The sequence below is a fragment of the Piliocolobus tephrosceles genome, chromosome 3, assembly GCF_002776525.5.
Source record: "Piliocolobus tephrosceles isolate RC106 chromosome 3, ASM277652v3, whole genome shotgun sequence".
NCBI classification, from domain to species: domain Eukaryota; kingdom Metazoa; phylum Chordata; class Mammalia; order Primates; family Cercopithecidae; genus Piliocolobus; species Piliocolobus tephrosceles.
Genome location: NC_045436.1, coordinates 16,287,163 through 16,301,091, shown reverse-complemented (window position 1 = coordinate 16,301,091; position 13,929 = coordinate 16,287,163). Strand labels below are relative to the sequence as shown.

The window sequence follows — 13,929 nt, the reverse complement described above, 5'->3', positions numbered from 1 at the left end:
TTTTATAGATTAGGAATATATGCAGAATTTAGAAACAGAAATGAATCCATAGTTCTTGAATTCCAGGCTCCTCAATTTTCCAGCATGCCCCAGTTGCCTCCTAAGCCTCCAAAGGAATTGGGCTAGAGTGATACCACCTTTGGAAAAAGACAAAAAAACAATACTAGCATTTAAGGATCCTTTATTATAAGCCAGTTATTGTGCTAAATGTTATTGTGCTAAACATGACCTCATGATCTTATCTGTTCTTCATAACTAGTCTCCCTCCCTCCCTCCCTTCCTTCCTTCCTTCCTTCCTTCCTTCCTTCCTTCCTTTCTTCCTTCCTTCCTTCCTTCCTTCCTTTTTATCAGAGAGGAGGTCTTGCTCTGTCATCCAGGCTGGAGTGCTGTGGTGTGATCAGAGCTCACTGCAGCCTTCAACTCTTGGACTCAAGCCTTGATCCTCCCACCACCTCAGCCCCACAAGTAGCTGGGACTACAGGTGTGAGCCACTGCAGTAGGGTGATCTTATTCTTGTTCCACAGATGAACAAAGTAAAATTCAGAGACCTGCAACATACCTTGGACCTGCAAATACTTTTATGTCTGTGTTTCTATAAGGACCTGTTCATTCCGGTTGTCTCAGTGATCAGTGTGGATTGCCACATGAATAATTTGGTGGTGGCTTAAAAAACAAACATTTACTTCTTGCTCATGTTTCGTGAGAGCTGCAGGTTGACTGTGGGTCAGCTGTAAGTCTGATGGGCTCAACTTGGCTGGATGAGTAATTTGGTGGTGGCAATTGGCATAGACCCTGAAAAATAAAAGATAATGAGGAGCTCAATAAGGTCATATTGTATTATTTGTTCACAATTATTCATTCCTTCCTTGCCTTTACCATACTTTTGTGCAGACAGAATACATTTTCCTCCCTGCATTGACCTTGGACTTGGCCACTTTCTTTGGTTAATAAAATGTGTGTGGACTTGATATTTGCTGCTTGAGCAGAAGCTTTCAGTGGTGTGGTTTGATGAGACCTACTTCAGCCTTGAACTCCCTTGTGAGAACAGCACACCTTAGAGAGTTGCTCTTCCTTCAGTCCTGGCTCCGGAAGGAGACAATACTTGTGGCTAAGTCGAATCCAGCAGAGCTGAGCCCATCAGAGTCACTGCTGACCCACAGTCAACCTGCAGCCCTCATGAAACGTAAGCAAGAAATAAATAGTTTGTAAAGCCATTGAGCATTTGGTGGTGTTTGTTGCTGCACCAAAAGCTGACCAGTACGGAGTTTGACCACGAGTCTGGTTGACTCCAAAACCTTTTTAGAAACTCTTTGTGAAAATGGACACTACTTCCAGGATGATGACTAATATGGTTTGGCTCTGTTATCCCCACCCAAATCTCATGTCAAATTGTATTCCTCGGTGTTGCAGGAGGGGCCAGGTGGGAAGTGATTGGATCACCGGGCAGTTGACTTCCCCTTTGCTGTTCTCGTGATAGTGAGTTCTCATGAGATCTGGTTGTTTAAAAGCGTGTAGTACTTCTGCCTTCACTCTCTTTCTTCTTCTTTGGCCATATAAGACATGCCTGCTTCCCCTTCGCCTTCTGCCATGATTGTAAGTTTCCTGAGGCCTCCCAGTCATGCTTCCTGTATAGCCTGTGGAGCTGTGACTCAATCAAACCTCTTTTCTTAATAAATTTCCCAGTCCTAGGTAGCTCCTTGTAGCGATTCGAGAACAGACTAATACAGTATCTAATTTAACTAATTTGAGAACCTACTAGTGTTAGTAGTTGCTGAGGCTCTTAACTCCTTCAAGGCTTCGCTGAATTCTGCTCTCTGACTGATACTTATCCTGAGCACCTAATTTAATTCTGCAACCTACTTCTCCAGCTCTACCTCTTCTGTCTTTTTTTTTTCTGTTCATAAGTTTATTGTCTGTATCTGAAAAATCCTCATAGAAAACTGTTTGGTTTAGCTCTCGGCAGCCCGCTCCTGAGCTCTGAGGGAGCTTGCCTTCTTTTGAGCTACCCAATCTTTCCTCTGAGCAAGGGACATTTTGGGGCGGTTCCACCTCTTCTTTTTAATTTCTTTCTTGTGCTTCTTTTCAAAGACTGGATTCTCTTGTATAGCAGCATGAGCTTTGTTTTACACCTCCTCCATCATGTCTGCAGTTACACTGTTCTTAATGCATTGAGAGAACTGTTTTTTGTAAGCATCTTCATCTTCTTCCATTAAGTGGCGCATGTCATCTGCAACACTCTGGCCCATGATGCGCTTCTGGTGTACTTCTGCATTAAATTCCTTGCTTTCAGAATCATAACCAAGGAATTGTTTGGTACCGTCAGGGATAGACAAACCTCCATCCATAGCTCCCTTCGGGGTGCCAAAAACTTTATTGCCAGTGGTATTCTGGCAGGGCCTGCATCCAAATAGCAGGTAAAGGCAACTGACTGATCATCAATGCTTTCCACATTGTGTTCATCGCCATCACCTCCACTTGGCTTTCATAGATCTTGTCCATGCCAAACGTATTGAGAAGCCTGTGGGCCAGCAGCAGGCCAGTACAATATGCTGCAGCATCATTTGTCAGGCCAACCTTCACACCATACTTTGGCAGTTTGTGTGCATATGCTGAACAGACTATCATATTCCCCTCTGTACGGGCATGAGCAATCTGACAAACGATAGCTCTATCATCCTGTATTTGGGTGAGTTGTATTTATTTTTATACTGTATCACCAAGCATTTCTGAGCATAGTAATCGGTTTTACCCTCTCGTCATCTTCTAAATTTCACTTGGTATCTCTTAAAGTAGGTCTTATTCTTAACAAGTGTAATAAACCCCATCCTGCAGAACAGAGACCCACATCCGTGGCTCCACAGAGACCTGCAGGCCTGGCACTAGTGGGGGAAAAGGGCCCTCTTCTGTACTTTTGATTCCCTTTACCTTGACCTACTTTTTTCTCCTTTTGAAAGCACCTATTGCCTTCTAAAATACTCTACAATGAACTTACTTATAATGTTTATAGTTTAAATGTCTCCCTTGCTGAATTTTAAGAAGGAAAGGGTCTAGTGTGTTTTGTTTACTGCAATACTTTAAACAATGCTTGGCATATAGTAGCGGCTGAAAAATTTTTTTTTAATAAATGAAAACACGTCTGAAAGAATGGCAGCTGTTGTATTTTGGTAACGTGACCAGTAGAGGTCATAGATGAGTTCTTTAATTTTCTTGGAGCTACAACTACTATGTCTATGTATGCAAGGATCTATTCATTCCAGATGTCTCGGTGATCAGTGTGGATTACTACACGAACAATTTGGTGGTAGTGATTAGCGTCGATCATGAAAACTGCTGAAAGGTACACATTAATGATGCCTCAGATTGGCTTCCCCTTCATATATGACCTAGTCTTGGGAGCCAAGCAGAGAAAAAAAAAAAAGAAAAGCAAATAGAAAATAGGATGCAAGTTAGGGCAGAAAGTGTTGGCTTCAAGGCTATGTCTGTCTGTATAAATTGCTTGTACATGGAAGTTAAATTTAAATAATCAGAGAAGATAGTAAAATGCTTATTTTCAATCGCAAGCTATTTGTTTAGATTAATAATACCTCCTCCCCAAAGTCTGCGTGAGTGTGTGAGCTGGGGCAGGGGAGGAGTATGTACTGATAAAGCCTATTAATACCAGGACACTTGACTGGCTTTTTCCTCTTCCCTTTTACCACAAAAAAACAACAAACCACAAATTACAAGCCATGATTCGGCCTGAGTGTGGTTTATTCTCTCTGGCTTGATTGCTCGTGCCTAAATGTCACAGTATGTAACCACAGATATGGAGGTATAAAGGAATGATGACTATGGATCAGAAGTGAATACTTTCCTTTTGATTGCATATGGATTTTGATAGATTGATTAGTTCAAGGGTAAACATTTGAGAAGGAAGAAAATGTACTTTATTGATTGCCCCCCACGCATCAGGCACTGTGATAGCTACTTTCCCATGGCATCTCACTCCCTGAAGTGAACAGTGTCAAAGATAGCATCTAGAACTTAGTAGAAGCTCAATAAATTGTCAAATGAGTCAGTGAACAGTAAATGACTCTTAGGAAGAAGCATCTGTTTCTCTGTTTTGGTTTGGTTTCTTTGAGCGGGGGGCTGATTTGTTATATTTTTTATGTTTATGTTCAGTATTTTTTATTCATTACAGGCATCCATCTCTTGGGTCTGAAAAGTAAATAGAATGTGCTCCCTGTCACGAGACCCCGAAGGGTGGGCCTGCATGGAGAGCTAGGATGAGGAGATGCTAATTCTGGTCCTGCTCTGAAAATTAACCATTGCCTTTGATTATATATGATAAATCATTACATAATTCCTACCTTTTCTACTTCACAACATGTCGTGAGATAAATGTAAGATACCATATTTGGAAGGTTATTGAGTTTTTAAATGGGAAAGTTAATAAATGGGAATTTAATGAAAAGTTTTCCATGAGGCCCATTGTGGGGGAAGTAAGACTAAAGCACAAACTCTACCCTGTATCACACATTGCTGGCCTTGTATAAATGCATGGATGAACAAAACAGAACAATGATCTCAATATCGCACACTACTTGCTCAATGCCGCCTTAATGAAGGATGTGGATTTCCAGACTGAGGAACTCCATTGTGTTGGAATATCAGAGATAATGTTTTTTTTTGAGCTTGGGGTTGGTAAAGGGCCAGAGACCTTAGTTCTTACACTATTCTGAGGCTTGTCGCCAGATAAATGCAAGGGTAGATTCTCTTATGGGATGATGTAGAAAGAGAATATGCCAACTTTTCAAAAATGTATTTAGTATGGGGCGGGTAGGGTGGGAGGATGTGGAAGATCACTGTTGGAAGACTTTCCTCTAAAAGTTTATGGAAGTTCATTCTCACACTAACAGAAGTAAAATAAGATTTTTTTTCTTCCTCTCTTTTTCGTTTCTTCCTCTCCTTTTTCTTTTCTTCCTCGATAGCACTTAGAGCTTTCATTGGCTGTCAGACACGTAGTATATAAATTGCAAGCATGATCACCGCACAGAATGTAAATATGCCAAGTGCACATGAACAAATTAGAGGTTTCTTAGTCAAATCCAAGCAAGTATGTACCTGATAATGACTTTGGCCGAAACATGTTTTTATATTTTATAGGATGTTCACATTTGCCAGTGGTTAGCAAAGATTAAGCTTGCCAAACTTTAATATGGTACAAATGCCATGTTCAAGGCAAAGTAAGTGGACTATTACAGGATCTGGCAAATCAAAAACATTATCAACAGCTGTGGTTTCCAAAGGTTTTTGTGAGACTGGAATAATAAAGTTGTGTGCATTGTAAGTGGTCATTAATTTTCCCGGTGTTTTTTAAAAATATAACTTATGATCATGAGTAGCTTCACATGGTGTTATAGTTATAATCAACTTTTGATTAGATGTGATAATGGCCAGAAGGTAAAAATTAATTAAGTCCCTAATTACTTAATTAAGGATTTATAGATTGGCTTCTATATTCAGGGTCACGTATTTTGTACTAATTGTAGCCACTCACTTCACATCCCTTCCCATCCTTACTTTTATCAGAATTGTAATAAGTGTTCATTTGAATTTCACCAATTTCCATTGATCCTTACTGGTGGACACATCTTTAGATTATCCTTCAAAGGAAGGATAATGAAGAAAAACAGTGATTCTAAATTGCTAAACAAGAGACCTTTGTATAGTGGAATTTAGTAGTATGATTCTATCTGATGCTAAAAACCATTTGAAAAGGGACAGAAGATTAACATTTTGTCTAATCTAGTAACTTGAATTGATAAACTTTTATCATAACTATGACCATATATGATACCAATCATTATCAGTATCTTGGCTTTTCATTTTATATTTTAATTGCTATAATTATAACCCTGGACAATTAAAAATTACCTTTTCAATAAAGCTGGAAACAAAAGGACAAAATTGCCTGTCAAAGATTATCTAAACTCACATTTTCTCTGTAGGGTCTTGGAATTTATTGTTTTATAAAAAGCAGGCTCCAAGGATTATGTTTTCTCTTTGGATGGGTGTTTCAGCTACGCTCAAGGAGACTTCAGTGATTCATGATTCACGTGTTTTTCTCCATAATATAATTGTGAAGAAACTGCTATGAACCTCATGACATTGAACTGGTTAAGAAAAAAAAAATCTTAACTATTAACATACTAAGTGTACCTTTTCTTTAAAAAGTGACTTTGTTAGTTTCAAATATTTTTAATAACACACTTAATGCTTATAGAGTTTATTTATCACCAACAGTGTTGCTTAGTAAATGTCTTTTGAAGATGTTTTTAATGCAAATATAAGGCTTCATCTAAGATATACAAATCTAAGTTCATATATGAACTAGATCTTCAAGTCATTATTGTTTTTCTAGAGGCCAAAAACTTAGTTGGCCCTATAGATAATTTTACTGAAATGAAACAATGTTATCAAGAAAAATTGCTTTACCATTTCAGTACTTTATCCAGTCTTCCCTAGTCGGTTTAGCACATTCACTTGCATGGTTGATAAAGAAAGCATTTGCTAAAAAAATTAAAATGAAGGTAATCTGGAGAAATTATTCTAAATTTGAAATTTAGTTTAAATGATTAATAATAAGAAAACCTTATATTTGTAACCTTATTGTGAATAAAATACTTTCATATAGTATAATTCTCTTTTTTTTTTTTGGTCTTTTATCTCTTTTATTTTCAATTTTTTAAAAAATTTTTTTCCTTATAGCATTTTGCTGTGACTGTAATACCGTCAATGGAACCTGTCTTAGTCCATTTTCTGGCACCACAACAGAGTATTACAGACTGGGTAATTTATAAAGAAAAGATGTTTATTTGGCTTATGGTTCTGGAGTCAGGAAAGTCCAAAGGCATAGTACTAGTATCTGCTCAGCCATTGAGGAGGGCCTCCTTGTTGTGTCATCCCATGGCAGAAAGCAGAAGGGCAAGTGACAAATGCAAGAGACAGAGAAAGAATAGAAAATACTTACTCTTTCATCAGGAGCACACTCCCGTGATAAGTAACCCACTCCCGCAATAACAGCATAAATCTACCCATGAAGGCAGAGCCTTCAGGACCTGATTATCTCTTAATGGTGCTGCTGGTCAATACTGTTATGATAGCAATTAAATTTCAACATGATTTGGAGGGGACCGTCAAATCATTATCAGAACCTTAATATACAGCTCATATTGAGGGAAGTTTTTAGGGAAAAACTTGAGCAGACCACAACAACTTCAGATACATGAGGACAACATACACGCCTTATTTAGCCATGCTCTGTGGGGCTTCATACTATTAGCATTCAGCTATTTGGTTTAGTCTAATTTCTTAACAAAATAGAAATTGTATTTATTCTCAAAATGGCAAAACTATGATATAAGAATTTACAAGGCAACAATTCAGCCTATTACAAATAGATAATTCCATTGTGTGTCAACATGTCACTTAGAAATAAAAAATATTATTAGCTGTTTCTTCTAACCCATAGTAGCCTTATTAAAAGCAGATGATACAAACCTTGGATATGTCAGGCCAGGATGTGTTTGACTGGCGCAGATCATTGCTCTAAAGAGCAACTGATGCAGGACTACCTTCTGGACCATACAATATGCAAGGCCATTTTCTACTATACTGTGCTTAAGAAATGTGTGAAACTAGGCTGGGTGTGGTAGCTCACGCCTGTAATCCCAGCACTTTGGGAGGCCAAAGTTGGTGGATCTCCTGAGGTCAGGAGTTAGTGATCAGCCTGGCCAACATGGTGAAACTCCATCTCTACTAAAAATACAAAAATTAGCTGGGCATGGTAGCATGAGCCTGTAATCGCAGCTACTAGGGAAGCTGAGACAGGAGAATTGCTTGAACCCAGGAGACAGGGGTTGCAGTGAGCCAAGATCACGCCAGCCTGGGTGAAAGAGCGAGACTCCATCTCAAAATAAAATAAAATAATAAAATAAAATAAAATAAAATAAAATAAAATAAATGTGTGAAGCCCATCATGTTGAATGACTTTGTAAACCAAAGCACAACAAGATGCTATGTAGAAATTGTCAGTCATCATCTATCTCTGCTAACTTTCCAAGTCCCTATGCCAATCATTGGGAAAAAGATTGCATATACACTTTATGACTTCTTAAAGACAAGAATATGCTGGTGTGGAAATACTTTCATGGTTCTGTAACATCACTAGAAAAATGTAAGGCTGAGTAATCCATAAGTAAAAGCACATTTTCACAGGGCAAAAAAGACAGAGTTACCAGTAAGTTGTCAATTTCATGACCACCATTTTGCCTTTTTAATTTGGTTTTAGGACATTCTTTTCATTTTCCAAGACTTCACATTACTAATTAGGGGGATTTTGCCATAAACTCAGAAGGCAAAGCTGTTCAAAAAGATCACTGTATGCTTTTCTTGAGTTTGATTCAACAGCAAGGAATTTTCTGGTCGTTTTAATTGATAGCTGGCTTTCCAGTAGTTTTCCAATGCAGTAAACCTAATTCACCCCACTTATTTTAAAAGATATCCACTCTGTGTCTCTCACACATATACTGGATCTCTTCCTGTTTTCCCTAGGGGGAGGTATGATGGACTACTATATTTCCAGGCCTATAGTTCTTTGTGCTGTTAGAGCTCTGCATTCTTTTAGTCCACTGGCCGGGACCCAGTGAGACTCTCTGATCAGCATGAGGGCTGGATTCTGAACATTCGTTCCGACATCAGAATGCCTCATCAATCTTTTATCCAATGGGGGCCTTGCCAGTGCCAATTCACTCATGGAATAATATTAGCTCATTTCTTCTATTCTTGCCTACTCATTCTTCTCCCTCTCCTGCTCCCATATCTCCAGGGACATAAGAGGGTGTTTTACTGATTGCTATAATGATAGTAATAGGTGATATTTATTGAGCACTTACAATGGGCCACACAATCCAAGAACTCCACACATCGAGCAAGAATGCTTCCTTAGGCCTAGCTGTCAACACTCCCACTGCCACTTCTGTGCCATCATGCCCATGCCATGGGGGGCTGACGCCCCAAGCTAACAGTTCTCCTGGGGTAAGTGTGCCAGATTTCACAAGTAAAAATATAGGAAGTCCAGTTACATTTGAATTTCAGAGAAACGGTGAAAAAAAGTATGTCCCAAATATTGCATGGGACACACTTATATTAAAAATTATTTATTGTTTACTTGAAATTCAGATGTAACTCGGCTTCCTGTTGTTTACCTGGCAGCCCTGTTTGGTAGCCTGTCTGTACTACAACTGTGGAAGTGAGCCACAAACCCCAACGTGCCTAGGTTTCTCCTCATTCATCCGGATGTTTGAGATTGGGTCCTAGGAAATGAAGCAGAGAAAAAAACCACTGGTGTCTGATTTCCTCTTCTCCTCCCCTCCCCGACTTCTTGCACTTTCAACTCCGTCCACTGCATATCCACATCCCTACTCCAGGTATAAGTATATGTGGATGTGCAGTGTATACAAAATCTGTGATCTAGTCAGCAGGTCCTATTTATTTTTATTTTATTGAGACAGGGTCTTGCTCTGTTGCCCAGGCTGGAGTGCAGTGGCACGATCACGGCTCAATGCAACCTCAACTGCCTGGGCTCAAGCGATCCTCCCACCCCAGCCTCTCGAGTAGCTGGGAGTACATGTATGCTCCTCCACATCCAGCTAACTTTCAAAAAATTCGTACTCATGGAGACAAGGTCTCGCTGTGTTTCCCACGCTGGTCTTGAACTCCTGTGCTCAAGCAGTCCTCCTGCTTTGGCCTCCTAAAGTGCTGAGATTACAGATGTGAGGCACCTCACCTGGCGTCAAGAATTATTATCTTGCTGTTGATTTGGAAAGCTTATTTGGATGTCAGAAACTAAATATTAACTCCTTAAATAACTTTGCATTCCTGATGCCTTACTTTGATCTCTCCCTGGTACCCTTGCAGATCAATGGCTCTCTGGCTAATAAGATATCAAGAAATGCAAAAGAGAAATGCATACTGATGTAATTGTGAGGAGGAGGATTTTGCAAATTAAATTATATGCATTTTTAGCGTTGTCTGTCTTTCCCCGTTTTTACCATCCTAACACAGAATTTAATCTTCATGAGCATATAGACCCTAATATGGGAATGCTAAAACAGTGCCAGGCCCTGCCTGGTAAAAATCTGTTGAACGACTTTTCCAGTGAGGAAAATGAGACTTAGGAAGTTAGTTTGCCCCATTTGCACAGCAGAGCTGGGCTTCACATGTTGATCTGACTAATTCGTGAGCCCTAGCACATCACTGCCATGTATTTCTGCCTATCTGCTGTCTAGCAGTTCATACAGTTTGTGTGTGGTTTGTTTTTCCTCTTGAAATTTGGTTTCAATGTGGAAAAATCAAAAACAAGAGATGCATTTCTTCTTTAGCCCAACAAAAGGGACTTTTCAACACTGGCAGCAAAAGGTAAAGGAAAAACTGAAGAGAAACAAAAAGAATCTCAAAAGCATAGAACCATCATATGTACAAAGTACTGCTTTCTAATTGCACGATGACCAAAGGTCTTTTTATTCTGCCTCCTGTCTGAGAGTCCAATGCGAATGCCATGATCTTGAGATAATAATTTCTTGCATAGGGCCACATATAGCCTATGGGAAGAGGCACCTTTTGCTGGTCAGACACGGTGCAGCTCCATGGCACACAGCCTGGTAGGAGGAGCGCAGACTGAATCTTAGCTGCACTTGCTGCCCTGGCCAGGCACCCTCATGGACTGAACAGCCAACACCTCCAACGCCTCTGTAGGTAACGGCCTTTTCTTGGCATATCTGGCCGTTGGACCAGAGTTTCGGTTGTAGTAGCTGTTAAAAAGTGGGAAATCTTTCCTTTCCTCCTGGGTCCTTGTCTGTTTTCTACCACCTGCTCTCTGGGCATCTTGTCCCCTCCCTCCCAACTTGTGCTGTTTTATCGTCCATCAGATCTTCTTCCAGGAAAATTACCCCATTTCCATTTATGTTGCCCACCTGAGCAGGCAGGCAACCACAACTCCCCCAGCTTCCTAAGGCCCTCTCACTCATGTCTGCTTTCATCTTTCTAGCTTCCCACTGATTTCCAGGGCAAGTAGCTAATGCCCTTTGGCCCCAGTGAAGACCTTGCTTTTCCCAGATCAGGTCAATATATCTACTTACTTCTTGAGCTTTGTGTCAAAGGGAGACAGAAATGGAATCACACTTTACCCTTGAACAATATAATTCGTGTCAGAAATAGTCAGAACTTTTTCTTTGATTTTGATGACAGAAAAACTCAAACTATAATTATTCAACAAACAGCATTGCTGGGGAAATGTTTACTAGAGTAACAGTTTGAAGCCTCTGTGGAATTTAAAATGATACACTTTCTGCGGCACCTTAGGCTTCCATGTGTTATTCAAAGAGAAATTCTCACTGTTAATATAACCAGAAAGGAGAACATTATATTTGTTAGTTCATGAAGAGAGACATATCATTTGATCTTGAACTCTCCCCTTCAGGACATCCTTCTTGGAGGCTGTACACCTAAGACAATGCAATGGAATGCAGGAAAAAGAGGGGAGACTTCAAGAAGAGGAGGGTTGTTTGTAAGAATCTGATCTCCATTAAGAATAGGGCCAGAGGAAATACATTTGAATTGCAGAAGGAAGAATTTAGGCTAGATCCAAATACTCTCTGACTGCATGGGTAACCAGCAAAATAGGTGTCCACCATCTATTATGTGGTGGATGTAACCAGCACATTAGATGTAAAATAGAGGGTAAACAATACCTTTTTTAGGAAGATCTGTAAAATTTTGATAGAAATCTCATTGCTAAAATTCAAAAATCGTAAGACCTCCTGAATACCCTAACCAACATATAAATTTGCATTCCCTTACTCACTTTTCCAATATCACTCTTATTTTTTTCTAAATAATCCCTCTATTATTACTCAATTCAGTAAAATAATACACCTTGAAAAAATGTATTGTTGGGTTTGACTACATTGATCAAATTGAAAGTTAATTTTGGTGTATAAAGACATGATCTTGTAATATTCCCACTCAAAGATTTCTATTAAAGTCATATCAAAGAAAAATAGAAAATGGAAAGAAGAATTCCAAATATTAGAATTAAGGTCTAAATCCTGATTTCTCCAGGGAGAGCTGGATTTCTTTGAGAATGGGGTTGTTCCTTTCTTTTTAATTTTGCAAAGTTGATTTAAAGAAACTTTTCTAGTAAGAAACCATTCATACTCTCTGTTTTGTTTTGGAGAGTATGAAAAAAATTTTTTTTGAGACAAAACTTTGCTCTGTCACCCAGGTTGGAGTGCAGTGGTGCCATCATAGCTTACCATAGCTTCAAACTTTCAAATTCTTGGGCTCAAGCAATCCTCTCACTTTAGCCTCCTGAGTAGTTGAGACTATAGGCCCATACCACCATACCTGGCTAACTTTATTTTATTTTTTACGCAGAGATAGGGTCTTGCTATGTTGTGCAGCCTGGTCTCTAACTCCTGGCCTCAAGTGATCTTCCCACCTTAGCTTCCCAAAGCGTGTGATTATAGGAATGAGCCACTGAACCCATCCTGAGAAAATTTTGAACCATGTTCGTGAGGGGTGAGCAGGCTCTCTCCATATGGATTGTATTGTTGATTGAGACGGGCACATAATTGCACAAATTTTCTTTTCACTTTGCTTAAGAAGACATTTTCAATGTAAGTCCATAAGGAATCAACTGTGGTTATCAAACCAGTCCATTTCCAGAAGTGACTCCACATCCAAAGGAATCCTGACATATAATAAGAACAAAAATGTTCAAAGTATAAATACATGAAAAATAACATTAGCTTTGATTTCTAGCAATGTGGCTAAGGTCATCTGAAAGCTCTCTTACTATAAATCACTTAGATAAGCTAAAATATAACAAGCATGCTTTTAAATGCTACAAAGAAAGTAAGGAAAATACCCTGCAAACTGATCATTTGATGGCTAGGGGTTTAGTTTTTTGTCAGTATAGTTAACAATGGGTTTGGATTTTAATGGCCATGAAAGTACAGGAGACAAATCTTTGGGCCCATGAAAGGCAGAAATTTAGACCTAAGATCCTTAAATAAAGAACTTTTGAATTACCGTAGATCTGTGAAGCAGGAGAACTGAAAATGTTCATCCTCTCCCATTAGGAGACAAACTTTTGCGCTTGGCTTGATCTACTAGGAAAAGAGGAAGCAAAGGAAAATCCTGAGGATATTAGAAACCTGAACCCTAGGCTGCTCTCACTCAGGTTTAGAGTTTGAGTTTATACTATCTGGATGACCTAGATTCTCCACAAAATAATGTAAAAAGCATTCTCAGGTTGATAACAATACTGGTGCCCCCTAATAGGAGTGACTAAAAGCCTTCTCTTGGAAGACCTATTTTCAACCTGGGTTGCATAGGAATCCTGTAGGTAAAGTCCCACCCAACATGAACTCACAATTCTAAATTACAAAATGCAGGAAAGGCAGGGCATGCTGGCATATGCCTGTAATCCCAACACTTTAGGAGGCCCAGGCAGGAGGATCACTTTTGCCCAGGAGTTTGAGACCTGCCCGGGCAACATGCTGAAACATGTAGAGACAGCATGTCTCCACAAAAAATACAAAAATTAGCCAGGTATAGTGGCATGTACCTGTAGTCCCAGCTACTTGGGAGGCTGAAGTGAGAGAATCACCTAAGCCTGGGAGGTAGATGCTATGGTAAGCCATGATCATGCCACTGTACTCCAGCCTGGGTGACAGAGTGAGGCCCTGTCTCAAAAAAAAGAGAGAGAGAGAGAGGGACAAAATACAGGGAAAAACAATCTAGAGTCATCAGAAAAGCAGCCAATATAATTAGATCCTCATTTAGAGAGAGACTAGAAAATAAGCACATTTACAAAGATGAAAA

General features: G+C 39.5%; 1 protein-coding gene and 1 pseudogene across 1 annotated transcript in view; both read right to left on the bottom strand.

Annotated features, from left to right (window-relative positions):
* Positions 1 to 13,929, bottom strand: part of SCRG1 (stimulator of chondrogenesis 1) — a 134,387-nt gene that overhangs the window by 33,347 nt on the left and 87,111 nt on the right. The window lies entirely within an intron of this gene.
* On the bottom strand, positions 1,950 to 2,834 carry LOC111552483 (annotated as a pseudogene).